The sequence below is a fragment of the Necator americanus genome, chromosome V (assembly GCF_031761385.1).
Source record: "Necator americanus strain Aroian chromosome V, whole genome shotgun sequence".
Taxonomy (NCBI): Eukaryota; Metazoa; Nematoda; class Chromadorea; order Rhabditida; family Ancylostomatidae; genus Necator; species Necator americanus.
In genome coordinates, this window is record NC_087375.1 from 2497936 (window position 1) to 2511463 (window position 13528).

A 13528-nucleotide genomic window follows, 5' to 3' on the forward strand; every position below is an offset into this window, starting at 1 on the left:
GCCCACGAGAAGGAATTATCTGCTAGGAAAACACTAGAAGCGTCCTGGATTTTCGTCAGGAATCCATCCATGAATAACAGAAATGAGTGCTTATCAATCACCAATGACTTTATGCCGTTCGTAACACTCTGTGAGCTATAAGATTGCGCCTAATGGAGTTCTTTAAAGGCATCATCCCACAAATCTGAGGTGGTACGGATTTCAGGTGAAGTATTCGTATACGGGATCGTAGATTAAAGAGAGGGGGATGATTCCGTCCATTTCGTCCTAATTGCCGTAAAAAAACAGGCCGGAAGATACGGCTTCGAGCGTTCCGGCGCGCTATTTTCTACGGCCAGTTCGATTGGAGCGCGCCAGCCGTGTACACAGGCCTCTAAGAACCCGGTAGTGGGTGAATTGGTGAGGTGGTTTCAAACGTTGATGGCAAAACAAAAGAACATGGATTTGTTAAAATAATGCTTCGTACTCGAAATAAACAAAGTAACAATAGTGTGACTAGCATGCTTTCCTCTTGCGGCGTCTATATGCGCGAGTGAAGTTCAATTTAAAGGCGTCACCCCACGAATCTGAGTTGGTGCAGATTTCAGGTGGAGTATTCGTATACGGGATGGGAGACTATGGAGAGGGGGTGATTCCGTCCATTTCTTCCTAATTGCCGTAAAAACGGCCCGTAAGATGCGGCACCGCACAAGGCTGGCGCGCTCCAGGCGGACTCCCTGTACAAAATAGTGTGCCAAAACGCCTGAAGCCGTATCTTCCGGGTCGTTTTTTACGGCAATTAGGAAGAAATGGACGGAATCACCCCCCTCTCCGTAGTCTCCCATCCCGTATACGAATACTCCACCTGAAATCCGTATCACCTCAGATTCGTGGGATGATGCCTTTAAGCTAAAACACAATCATACCAGGAAACGTTAGGGAAATGTTTATTATACACAGGAGGTCATATACGGTGGGGGAAAAAATGGGACACGTAAAATAGAGTCAAAGAAGCGGTGTGCAGTTGCTTAAGCGGTGCGGGAAAACGTAGTGGTAAGGATTCAGTGAAGACCCTTGCCACCACCATTCACTGCTGCAGTTCGCAATTCGGTCCTAGCTCGATTCCTACCGCTACGCTCCACCGCGCCGCTTCGAGTGCAGCCGCTTACGTAACTGCGCCGTGCTTCATGTCGTTTTGACCCGACTGTAAATTTAAAAGAAAACTCTTACGTTAGCCCCGTCGTTACAAGAAGGAGACATTTCTGACATCCTCATAAATGGAACATGTGGAAAGCATCAAGGAAAACGTAAAGAAATACGTAGGCGTCTGTCTGGAGCTGAGTGGGAATTAGTACTGGGAATTAGAAAAAAGTACATATCTCATTAACCCGTCTAAATGACAGGATAAATAAGTAAAAACCACTCAAATCTCCTGGAACTTTGATGTTTCATCCATCGAAGGGAAATTTGGTAGAGATTAATTTGAATCAGGTGCGTAAGTGTACGCGGAAAACAATCTCCAAATTATCCAAATTGCGGCCGACGAGAAACCGAACCAAATGGAGGATCAGTGACGAGAAGACGAGCCGACCGCATGTCATTGACACTCCGTTCTCTTCCGTTCAACAAACGTTGACGACTGGCCGGAACAGAACTGATTTATGCGTGAGAAATATTTTAGATCCAAGGGATTTACTTGGGTAAACATTTTAACCTTTGTAAGGTAAAGCCGTTTCTTCATTAACGAGGAAGAAAAATAAAACACAAAAAAAAAACACGATAAATAGTGATAAATCAAAGAATAAAACAACGAAATAACGAAAAAATAGGAATAATAATGAATAGAGCACAATTCCATCGAAGAAAACAACGGTTTTTTTTCAGCTAGGATTAAGGACGATTTGTACGGAAAAGATAGGATTAGATGTATCCTATCAGCTATAGAAAGAAGGGATTACCACTAATATCTCGTTGTTTTCTTTATGAGGACGTCCTTTTTAATATAACATATGGTAATTTTAAGACCATCGTTCTTTCTCGTCCTTTCATAACCACTTAAGAGATTTCTAGATAATCAGCGTGTTGTTCTTTATTCTTCATTGTTCTTTATTATCTTTATTATTCTTGTTCTTAACCAAAGATGAGATCAACTTTTATTATATTTGGTATTTAATTTATTATTTGTTATTTTTTGTTTTATTTTATCTGTTTAATTCATTTATTTCTTATTTATAATAGGTAAAAATTTTAGTAATTTATAGTAAATAATTTAGTGATATTTACTATTCATAATATTTAATAGTTTTCATAATGCTAAGCCGCAAAAATTTCCTGTTCACGAAAATTATGTCATTTTTTTTTGTGAATATTATTTCTAGGATTTGAAAGATTCAACAATTCTTCGCAATGTCTAGTGGAACACTATGTAGGTAATGATGCAGTTCATACAAATTTTTTTTTCAAAAAATAATAAGCTGAGAAATGTTTATTTTTGTTAACAATAGACCTGACATACTGCAACGTGGGAATCTTACGGCATTAAATCAGAGATCACTCTGAAATTCACCTCAATATACGCTTCACAGTTCCATGGAAAGGGATTTGGAGGAAATATTACAATTTTTCGAATAGAAAGGTTTTTCCTTTCCAAAGATCTCTCCTCTTCTCTATTTTATGAACTCGCTTTGGGAATTTTGTCAAGGGTAAAAAAACATACTGAAGCGTATCATTTTGAAAAGCAGGATTAAAAGAGAGTCGGAAAAGCTCTGTCGTCGTATGAACGACAACAATATGGATTGCGGAGTATCCGCAGTGCTGCAGTTACCAGAAGAAGTGAACAGATGAATTGACGACTCATATGACTACGAAACCGACTATACTTATTATTACTGTAATAACTATAATATAATATATGAATTACTATGTTTATTTATCTCTCACAAAACCTCCTCAACGGTTTTCTGTCTCATGGTTACGTGTAGGTAAGACTCTTAGCGTTGAACTGTGATGTACAACGGAGTTTCGTCGTTCGGCAAGGTCTCCTTAGTTGAGTGAAAGTTCGACACATCCGACATCTCAACTTCTCGGAATTCTCGGAATTGGAAGGATTCCTCAGTATCAGGTGAAGGTTTTCCCCGTTGCAGTACGCACACTGGATTTTGCCCCCGTAGACGTGGGACGAAAATCTAGAGCACGAAAATCTGTGCAGGACGTCGCATGGGATTCCGACCACCGCCCAGTTCTTCTCTGCTTGAAGTTAGGGTTCCAGAAAAAAAGTCCAGGTGTTCAACCTAAACCGGAGATCCTGAAGGACGAAGAATGTGAAAAAAGTAATGTAAAGGAACGGTATGACTGCCAAGTGAATCGAGTTCCTCAGAAGGTCTCTGCCTCTTAACCAAGGACATATTTGAGCGAGTAGTCATGGAGACTGAAGGAATTTGCCAGTTTGTACCATATGGAAACACTTGGTTTTGGGAGAAGTAGGAAAATTTCCAAAAAAAATTGAAGCGCTGAGATACACTCATCCAGAATAATGGTTTTTGCAACACCATTGGAGAAATAAAATTGTCAGATGTTAAGTGGAGTAAGAAGTAAAACTGAATATTATTCGCTAGTGTTCAGACGTTGCTCTTACAAGCCAAAAACATCCCAACCCTCGAATCCCGACCTCTAGATGCCCTTCTTGGAGATACGAAGCACGATGGATGAATATCGTACGCCCAGCACTCACAAAGAAAAGGTCTTGCGAAGAAATGTAGAAGACGCAAGTTCTGTGGTGCGCCCGTCAATCGTCTATCTCACCGATTCTCACATCTTCTCCGTCGCAACTCTTCGTATCCATTCTTTGCTCCGGAAAAGTGTCATAAGCATAACTAACTGCTACTCACAAACATCTACAGCTGACAAAACAGAAGACACGACTAATAAGAAACTGAAGGAGACGGAGATTTCAGTGCAAAATCGAAAAACAAATCCACAAAAGATGAATACAGGATTGGAAGATTTGCTTTGAAGACGAAAACGGTAATCGTCTAAATGGATCGATGTCTAACACTCGCATTTTTTAATAGAAATTCTTTTTTATGGAAAAATATCGACAATGGACATTGAAATCGGCCAACGACACGATTCGTTCAAGGACCGACCACATACTCATCGAAAAGAGGTAATGTCTACTTACGTTACTTACTTACTTACGGTCTCAATTAATTTCAAGGAAAAACTGAAGAAGTTTCCTTTTTTCATCTTCAATTCACTACAACTATCTTCGAAAAAAAACAATAAATAAAATCTTTTTTAAATGAAATCAAACGAATACGTCTGTGTAGGTAGAAGTTTTCTATCAGTCCGTATTGAACGTGTTTTCCTGGTGTTTTTTTTTCTCAATGCGAATTTTAAAGTTGTCCATTTCTTCCTACTTGCCGTAATAAAATGGCCCGGAAGATGCAGCGCAGGGACAAGGCTAGCGCGCTCCAATCGAACTCTTTGTGGAAAATAGCGCGCCGGAACTCCCTGAGCAGTATCTTCCGGGCCATTTTTTACGGCAATTACGGAAAAATGGACGGAATCACCCTCCCTCTCAATAATACCTACGATACCGTATACGAATAATCCACCGGAAATCCGTACCATTCCAGATTCGTGGAGTGATGCCTTTAAATCAAGCACTGTCTTCTCTTCTATAACCAAGAAAAAAATACTGTATACACAAAAATATGTTTGGCAACTGTAGCTTTTATATCTCTACGGAAAAAAACCCGTTTCCTAAAGACATATGATAAATTGTCGAGGTTGTTACAAAGAGGTTTAGCGAGGATTGAGATTTGAAGTGGGAACAAAAAAGATGAACAATGTATGTCAATGTGGCATTGCGTTTCGTCTGCAAAAATTGCACGAGCACCGTAAATCCACATTCAAATGACGGAATTGAGGAATAGAAACGTAAATGACCTATGTGTCTGGGCTCTTTTTTTTCCTTTCAAAATGTTCCTCACTGCAAGTAATCGGGATAAGAACGTAGGGAAAAGCGAAAGCGAAAATCCACACTAAGCTCTGGCAGAAGATCCACGTTATTGTTATATACACATTAAACATAAATACGTTTTCCTAATGGGAAGCATGGAATCTTTTAACCTCACTATATTTTATCACACTCACTATATATGATTAAATACCATATCACTATATATGATTAAATCTTAGATAAATAAATAAATAAATATATATATATATATATTATTAAATCCTTTTCTTAGTAAGTCTTTCTTTATTAATAAAAATTCGAATTCTTAATAAATAAATATTATTAAATCCTGTGAGTCCCGGTCCCCTATAGAGAAAGAAAAACGTTTAAAAAATAAACATAAAATATAGAAAATAAACTATTAATTAAAATATGAATTAATAAATTAATATAATGTGATTTAATTATAAAATTTTTATTTAAAAATGAATATAAAATATAGAAAAAGTCACCTTTATCTTAAAACAGAATTGACAGTGTTGTTTCGCTCGAAACACTCGACTACGTTATTCAAGAAAATCTTCAAAATTTTGGAAAATTTAAATCTTGAAACATAATTGGCGGTAGAATTTTGGTTTACGACCACGTTACGGACACGTCATTTCCGAGCTTTCCGACTTTGTCGACCAGATACTATCACCATCCTCCTTTGGTCTAGGAATTTCACTTGCTTCCCCTCCAGTGCCCTACCTACTCCTATCACATATCAGACTAGAATTACTAGCAGAACGGAAAGCTGGTCAGTTCAAGGATTTCTGAGCCCGATTTCGTTACGACCAATAGGTGACCGTGTGACTTGATGCTTCGGAGCCAGATTTCCTTTTCCTTGCTGCGCTCGTAACGCTCGTCGTTTTTAATGGTTCTCCTTCAGAAGAACCATCAAAACCCGCTAGTTTTCTATAAAATTTGAGGAATAGGACGATCCACTTACGGTGACATTCGTGAAATTTTGATGATGGCATGATATTAAGCGCCCCACAGGAGTACTGCCAATCCGATCGTTAGATTTCTTCACAAAGTCGTTCGAAGAAAATAATGATGCTCTTCGTGAAACGTCCCACGCGAAACGAGGAGTCACTGGGCGACTCTGGCACTCTGGCGATCGGGACAAATGGAAGAATTACTGGCGCCCCGCTCGACAAGTTCGAAGATCAACGGGAGTCAAGGTAAGTAAAAGCATCACTCCTCGAATCTGAGGTCGTGTGGATTTCAGGTGGAGTATTCGTATACGGGATCGTGTACTAAGGAGAAGGGGTTGATTTCGTCCGTTTCTTCCTAATTCCCGTAAAAAAACGGCCCGGACGATACGGCTTCAAGCGTTCCGGCGCACTATTTTCTACAACCAGTTCGATTGGAGCGCGCCAGCCTTGTGCACGCGCCGCATCTTCCAGACCTTTTTTTTACGGCAAATAGCAAGAAATGGACGGGATCACCCTCTTTCCATAAGTGTTGCCTACATAGTGTTGCACTAGACATTGTTAATTGTTGTATCTTACAAATCCTAGAACTAACATCCCCAAGCAATAACATAATTTTGGCGAAGTGAAAATTTTTGCGGCTTAGCATAATGAAAACTAATAAACATTATAAATATCACTAGATTATTTATTACTTATAAATGACAAATAAATTAATTAAATAGATAAAATGTAACAAATAAATAAATTAACGATCCGTACACGAATACTCCACCTGAAATCCGTACCACCTCAGATTCGTGGGGTGATGCCTTTAAATTCTTCTCAGACAGGCGCTTCGTAGCCACTAGAGTTACCTAGGTCACCAAAATAAAGTAGGATTGAGAAGAAGATATATATTATATACTACATATTTAATATTATATATAAATAAGCACATAGATGCAGGACGAAACGTGTGTCTGCTTGGTCGGAAGCTGCAAAAACTTCTGGAAGGGGAAAAAACATCGAATTCGAAGTCATCAACAGACGAGACGAAATCACTCAGTAAAAGCCGTAAATGACACTGCAGAAGAACTCGGAAGAACTCAGCTTCGGAGAAATCGAAAACGAAAAACCTTGGTGTTCGTTGTGTTTTCGTTAATGCGAGTGTGAAAATGAACATGGATTCTTTCCAACAGCTGCCAAACCAAATTAGAATCGTGAGAATATGTGAGCCAGTGGCAACTTCGAGAACCCTTGTCGACCAAGTTTCAACGTTTATTTACAGAAGAGAAAAAAAATGGAATTTCTCAATATGAACTTGGAGAAACTCCGTGTGAAGTAGATCTGGCTATGACCTTTGAGGGATTTCCACTTACAAATCCAATGAGGAATTATGTCAAGTAAGAATTAGGTGAAACTCCTTACGGCCATGCCATGCCCGAATATCTGAAGAACGTGCCGCCAGATACATACAGACACAATACACCTACAACACTAAGAACGACTAAGACTAAGAACGTTTGCTTCATTTGCTAGCGTTTAACTTTAATTTTATTTAATTAGTATTAATTTTTGTTTGAATATAAAGTTCTTAACTAGTCAAGAACCTTTCTGGAGCAAAAAATAGAACCTCATCACTTAGGTAGCTCTAGCTCACTAAGTCACTAACTCACATCTTGAAGCTCTTTCCAATACTGAACGTATCCGAAGGAGATTCAAGCTTAAATCCTAGCAGAATTGAGCGAAGAAAATTTCACGGAGATCCTAGCAAAATTGAGAAAAGAAAATTAGAAGATAAAAAGTTAGAAGGAGACGGAAAATGCTGAAGGGAGCAAGAAGAGTTTGGTGATGGTTGGTGGTTGGCAATGGTTTGGCTATTGACCATGTGTACAGTATTTCATTTTTATTTCATTTTCCTTTATTTTTTCTCTTATTTCAGTATCACAACAACAAGCTACTATTATTAGCTATTAGCTATTATTGCTATTATATATATATATATATATATATACAAATATATTAGATGTAAGAAAACGTTACTATAAGATATTAATATCGCTCCTTGTAGTAGTGGGAAGATTTCGCGCACCTACTGAGGACGTGCTGGTTCCTGGTTTTCCGAACGTCTTTAAACGTTCCATTGCTTCGTTATTATTATAATTATCCTTATTTATTTATTATTACTGTTATTATTATTATTATTATTATTATTATTATTATTATTATTATTATTATTATTATTAGAGTATACATGCTGTATAAAAGCACTATTTATGATCTGGTTTCTAAACATTTTTGTGCTACTAGGCTACGAAATCTTCCAGAAAATTTTATAGCTTTCATATTTTTAGTTTTCTGCCTCTAAGTAGGATATTATTATTGTTATTGTTTTTATTACTGTTATTACTACTACTGTTATTATTATAATATATCTATTTCTATTATCCAAGAAAATACGCCTTTTACGCTATGCCCTTCCCTTTACGACATAAGAAGGATGTTCGTTCCAGTGAAGTGAACTGAGCAGTTTTGCGGAACCAACCGGGTCGTTCTCAAAAAGTACCCAAAAGTCCTTAGCGAGTCTCATAACGGTTTCATGGGAAGAATTTAACTATTCTAGTTTGAAATGATAAGGATCGATGGGTGAAGAGGAATGTCACCCAGGATACTGTAATGTCACCTGAAATATTTAGTGACACTATCGTCGACATGGAATTCAACAGTTCAAAGGTTGGAATGGATAGTTCGGAAAGAATGAACGTGAGTGGTTGACAAATACAGTATCATTGCTTTAGTAATTACGTCGCTAATTACACCGTATAATTACCGAGTTAGTGAATACTGGGCGATTTACGTGTTTAATTATTTAAAAAAAAAACTTTACGGAAACAAGGGAGAGGATTTCTTAAACCACGGGTGCACCAGAAAAAAAATGAAGAAAAAAAGCACACCTTTTCTGAGTGAGAAAATCCCACAAAAATCGGCAGCTAACTTATTATCAACGTATCCTGGCAATTTCGACAAGGCGTATGGAAAAAACTACGGATTACGGTGCAGCTGAAGACAGTAATCACGAGATGAAATATGTACAAGTGTATGCCTAATTGTTCGTAGACGCTCAATAAAGTGAAGAGCGAAATATTTCGGTCACATGGTTAGCTGAGAAAGAGAAAACGGACGTTTTGACGAGGAAACCACCACACAGCCGAGGCAGAGGCAGAGGTGCGTGTGTGGAAAAAGTTGAAGGACATCTGGTGATGCGCCTAATTCTCTGACACTCCCGTTGTTCATCCGGTTAGGCTAAACTTTTGAAAAATCTGCTCGCTTCAAACAAATCAAACATGAAGAGCTCGCAACCGTCGCAAGCCCGGCATCATTAAGCTCTGGATTCAATAGAAAGTGCTGTTAGGAGTAATCCGCTCAACGGAAACAATAGAGAGGATTTAGAGTTCCACTTCACGTCATGGATGGATGGAGATCAACTATGCTGCCGAATTTCTTAGGAGAAATTGAATTAGACTATACAACGTATTTTATTATTATATTTTATTTTATTTTATGATATATTCCTTAATTTTTCGATTGATTGATGTTTGTCAACAACCCTTGAATGACTTGGATCCAGGATATGAGAAAACTACGACAAGGAAGACCACTGAAAAGATCAGCCTATCCGGAGAAATCCTTAAAGTAAAGAAATTTTCCATTTTTCTTATGGATAAATACCCAACGGCTCAGTTTTCGCTCTAGGTGAAATTCCAGTCAACTATGTACTTTTTTTTTGTTTCTTTTGTATGGCACATTTATGGGTGTTTTCAAATGAAATAAATAAATAAATATTCGTTTTTACTAGCAACGATTGGAATTTTCTAGGCGAAATTTCAGTCATCTGCTCTTTTTTTGTTTACAATTTATGACACACCTATCGATGTTTTTATATAAATAAATAAATAGACAGATAAATGAATAGTTAACTACTACCGTTTATATTGTGAATGTTTATGAAGTGGGAGCAACGATGGTCCCGGAAAGATGTGGTGTCAACGGTTTTACTAACTTTCCTACGAATACCGGCTTGAACGACGTATTTCCTCAATTGTATAGGTCTTCTTTTTAAAAAATCACCTTGTCGAATAATAAGGATTGCTATAAAACTTTTAATTCTATTTATTGTCTATTTATTTTTATTATTTGTGTATTTTTGCACTGTTTATTTAATCATACTCTACTACAGTTGACTATATTATAAAACTATATCATGCTTATTTTTTTACTATTTACTTACTTTTGCAAATCTACTTGTATTTTGCCAATTTTGCTAGTGAATTGATTTCTTTCTCATTTTTTGACTACTATATTTTATTGTAAACAAGGGCCCCCAATAAGTCACCATAATAAGTCTGAAATTATCAACATTCTTGTAGGTAAAGCAGTAATTATTATATGGTCACTACTCACTTCTGTGCTACTGTGCTATTTGAGATCTTTAAGGAAATATTTTGGCTTTTATATTCTCAGTCTTCCGTTTCCGAGAAAGATTTTAGTTCTTTATAATATTCTACAACATGCTTATTTTTATTTATTTTTATTTATTCACATACACCAATGGTGCATCAGAAAAGAAAGATAAGAAAAAACAAATGGAACACACTTTGTCTATTTATTTATTTGGTGTGTGCACAAAAAATTCTATTCGATTCTTATTCTTCTTAATTTTATTTATTTACTATTATTTGTTATTTGTTTTTATCACTACTTGATTGTTTTAAATCTGTTAAAATGAGGACAGAAGATCTCAGTTAATATGCAGCAAAATGAGCGAGCACAACCAAATAACTCGTGAGAAAGCGTTCCTTTTGCAGAACAAAAGGGAATAGCGTAGAAAATGTTGTAATTAATATGAGGAACGCAGCGTTAATCAGGTCAGCATGAATACAAAATAAGATTGTTGATAGACAAAAAAAAAGAGTGTAGAAAATGATGAAGTGAAAAATTCCCTGGAAAGAATTACAATGTAGAAAATGTAAGTATAAAAAAGAGAGGATCTGTTATGATCGGCTCGCAAGACAAATAGTTAGAAGAGGCTACACGCACTCCGCATTAAAAAAAGCAGTTTTTAATTTTTAATGAAAAAGCATCAAGCAGACAGAAGATATTATGTTATTTTACTACTTTTATAAGCGTTCGTAGTGATTTTTTTCCCGGTAATTTGTAAGTTTTTGACACGGCCACAGATCAAATGTGCTGCTGGGAATTTTATTGTTCCAGATTTCTTTCAACGTTCCCATCTGGGTGTCAGCGTTTATACAATTATGGTCGTTTCACGTAGCGAATTTCCTCTTTTTTTTAATCACAAAACGTTTTTTTTTTTTTGCAAAACAAAAAATCCCATCTTCAAAAAATGACGAGAAAAATGGACGAAAGTGGTAACACTTTAGAAGGTAGCAAAGAACGTGTGCTGTTAAATTTTCGTCCATTCCTGTTAAATTTAGCCTGTGCTCCCCATTTCATATTTTGGTGATAATATTAAACGCTTTGGTTATTTCTGTCTAACGTATTAGTTTAATTTGATTTAAATATACATTTTACATCTAATTCAATGTAGTTTAATCATCTAATTTTTTCCTACAAGTTTGTTCCTTATTTTTTTTTGTATTTACTTATTTAAATCACGTACACGGTGTGGAAGTCTTTTTTTCTGCGACACATGCCCTTAGTCAGTTTTTTTAGAATTATTTAATTTAGTTTCAATTTCTGTACTGAGAAATAGAAATGTCCAATAAACGAGAACATATTATATATATGTATATATTTGTTATATATACATTTCTATATATTTGTTCTGTGCATGGAAAAAAGGTTTAACGGGAGTTCTTCTTAAGAGTGCTTTCAAGATGTCCTCGTTATTCTCGGATGACCGAGAAAGAGCCCTTCTATTTTACGGATGAAATGGCCGAAAATCCAAAAATAAAAGTGCTGTGAAATAAGCCGGCGTACAATCACGGAAAATTATGGAACAACCCAAAACAAGCAGGAAAGATCATATAAGCTATGCATGAATTCAGAAATTTGACGGTTTTTTTTTTAAACACAAGCTGATTCGGTGAAACGTTGAGCACAAAAAACGTGGAAATCGCCCCCGGCATTGTTAAAATTTGTTGGTTTCCTCGTATAACCTTTCCAACACATTATATTATAATTATGTAAGTAATTAACTTAACTAATTAATAATATTACAATATATTTTTTAATATCATCACGTGATCCCTTTACATTCTTCATGAAACGTGCTGTTTGTGCATAGAAGTATCTACCTCATACTTCCTTAAAATGAGAGCTACCTTCAAATTTTTCATATAAGAGTTTAAATAACGGTGATGGATTTTGTCCATATTGCTGCGGTATATTACAAATTATATTAAATTCTATTTATATTATTATATTAAGTCAGTAAAAATGCTACGAATATAAAATTCGATTATATTTCTTACATCAATCGTGTTTTATCCATTGTTCTTTGGAAATAATGCTGTGAAACCCACCTACAATGCAGAGTAGAAAACGGATTCTGAGAAATTTTTTTGGATAAAATTAAACTCTGCGGATTCCTAAAGTTATCGTCCTCAAAAAAGTTCCATTTTAGGTCCCATTCAGCAAAGGATATGATCCAGTAGGTGTTTCAAAGGTCTCGAACATTCTTTGGATAAAAAGATCAGATAGATCAGAGACATCCAACTGATCAAGTTAGTAGATGTCTTCAAAACTATTTTTTACATCTCTACTAAACACGAAATAAAGCGCAATGTGATTTAACAATGAAATTATCCAACGAAACAACTTTTTACACATTCAAAACTGATGGAATGTAGGCGCATAATCTCGATTTTCTCATTTGTGTTGGTATGAAATGTTGTTTTGTCGTATCGTCGGGGAATTCGATCTATTTTACGGGTTTTCATATTTTTTTTACTCAAGAGAGCGCTAAGAATTAGAATACCTCCTGTAAACTCTAGTTAGCTAAATCCCCTAAGTCTATCCGATTACGAGGAGCTTTAAATTGACTTTAGTTTTTTTTTTAGCTTCGAAATTTATATTACTGCAAAGATTTTCTTTGCAGATAAAATTGAAGAAAACATGAAGAGTATGCAAAGTGTGTGAGCAAGCAAAAACAACACAACACACTGAAAAGAAGCGGTTGTGCACGACATATGTAATAGCCGGCGGACAGAATCATCATCATCAACAGGATGTGGTGATTGCGAGAGTGAACGAAAAGAAGGTACGGGGGGAAAAGCAGCGAGAAAAAAAAACAACATTAATTATATCGAGGCTTTCAATGTAATTGCGCTATCGCAATTTCATCCTCACAAATACGAGCGTCGAGCAATCACGATCTAAGCCAAGGACAACCAACCCACTACTACGAGAAGTAGTCAACAGCAATAAAAATATAGTATAAAATACATATATATAATATAATAATAAAATATTAAGCAGAGAGGGAGTCTGATAGCATAAAAAAAGCGGTCCGCTAGTCTTTTTTTTTTGAAAAAGTGTTTTTGTGGAGAAAAAAAACTTTATCAAATAATCTGGACGGTGAAAACCTACACTAGTATAATATAAT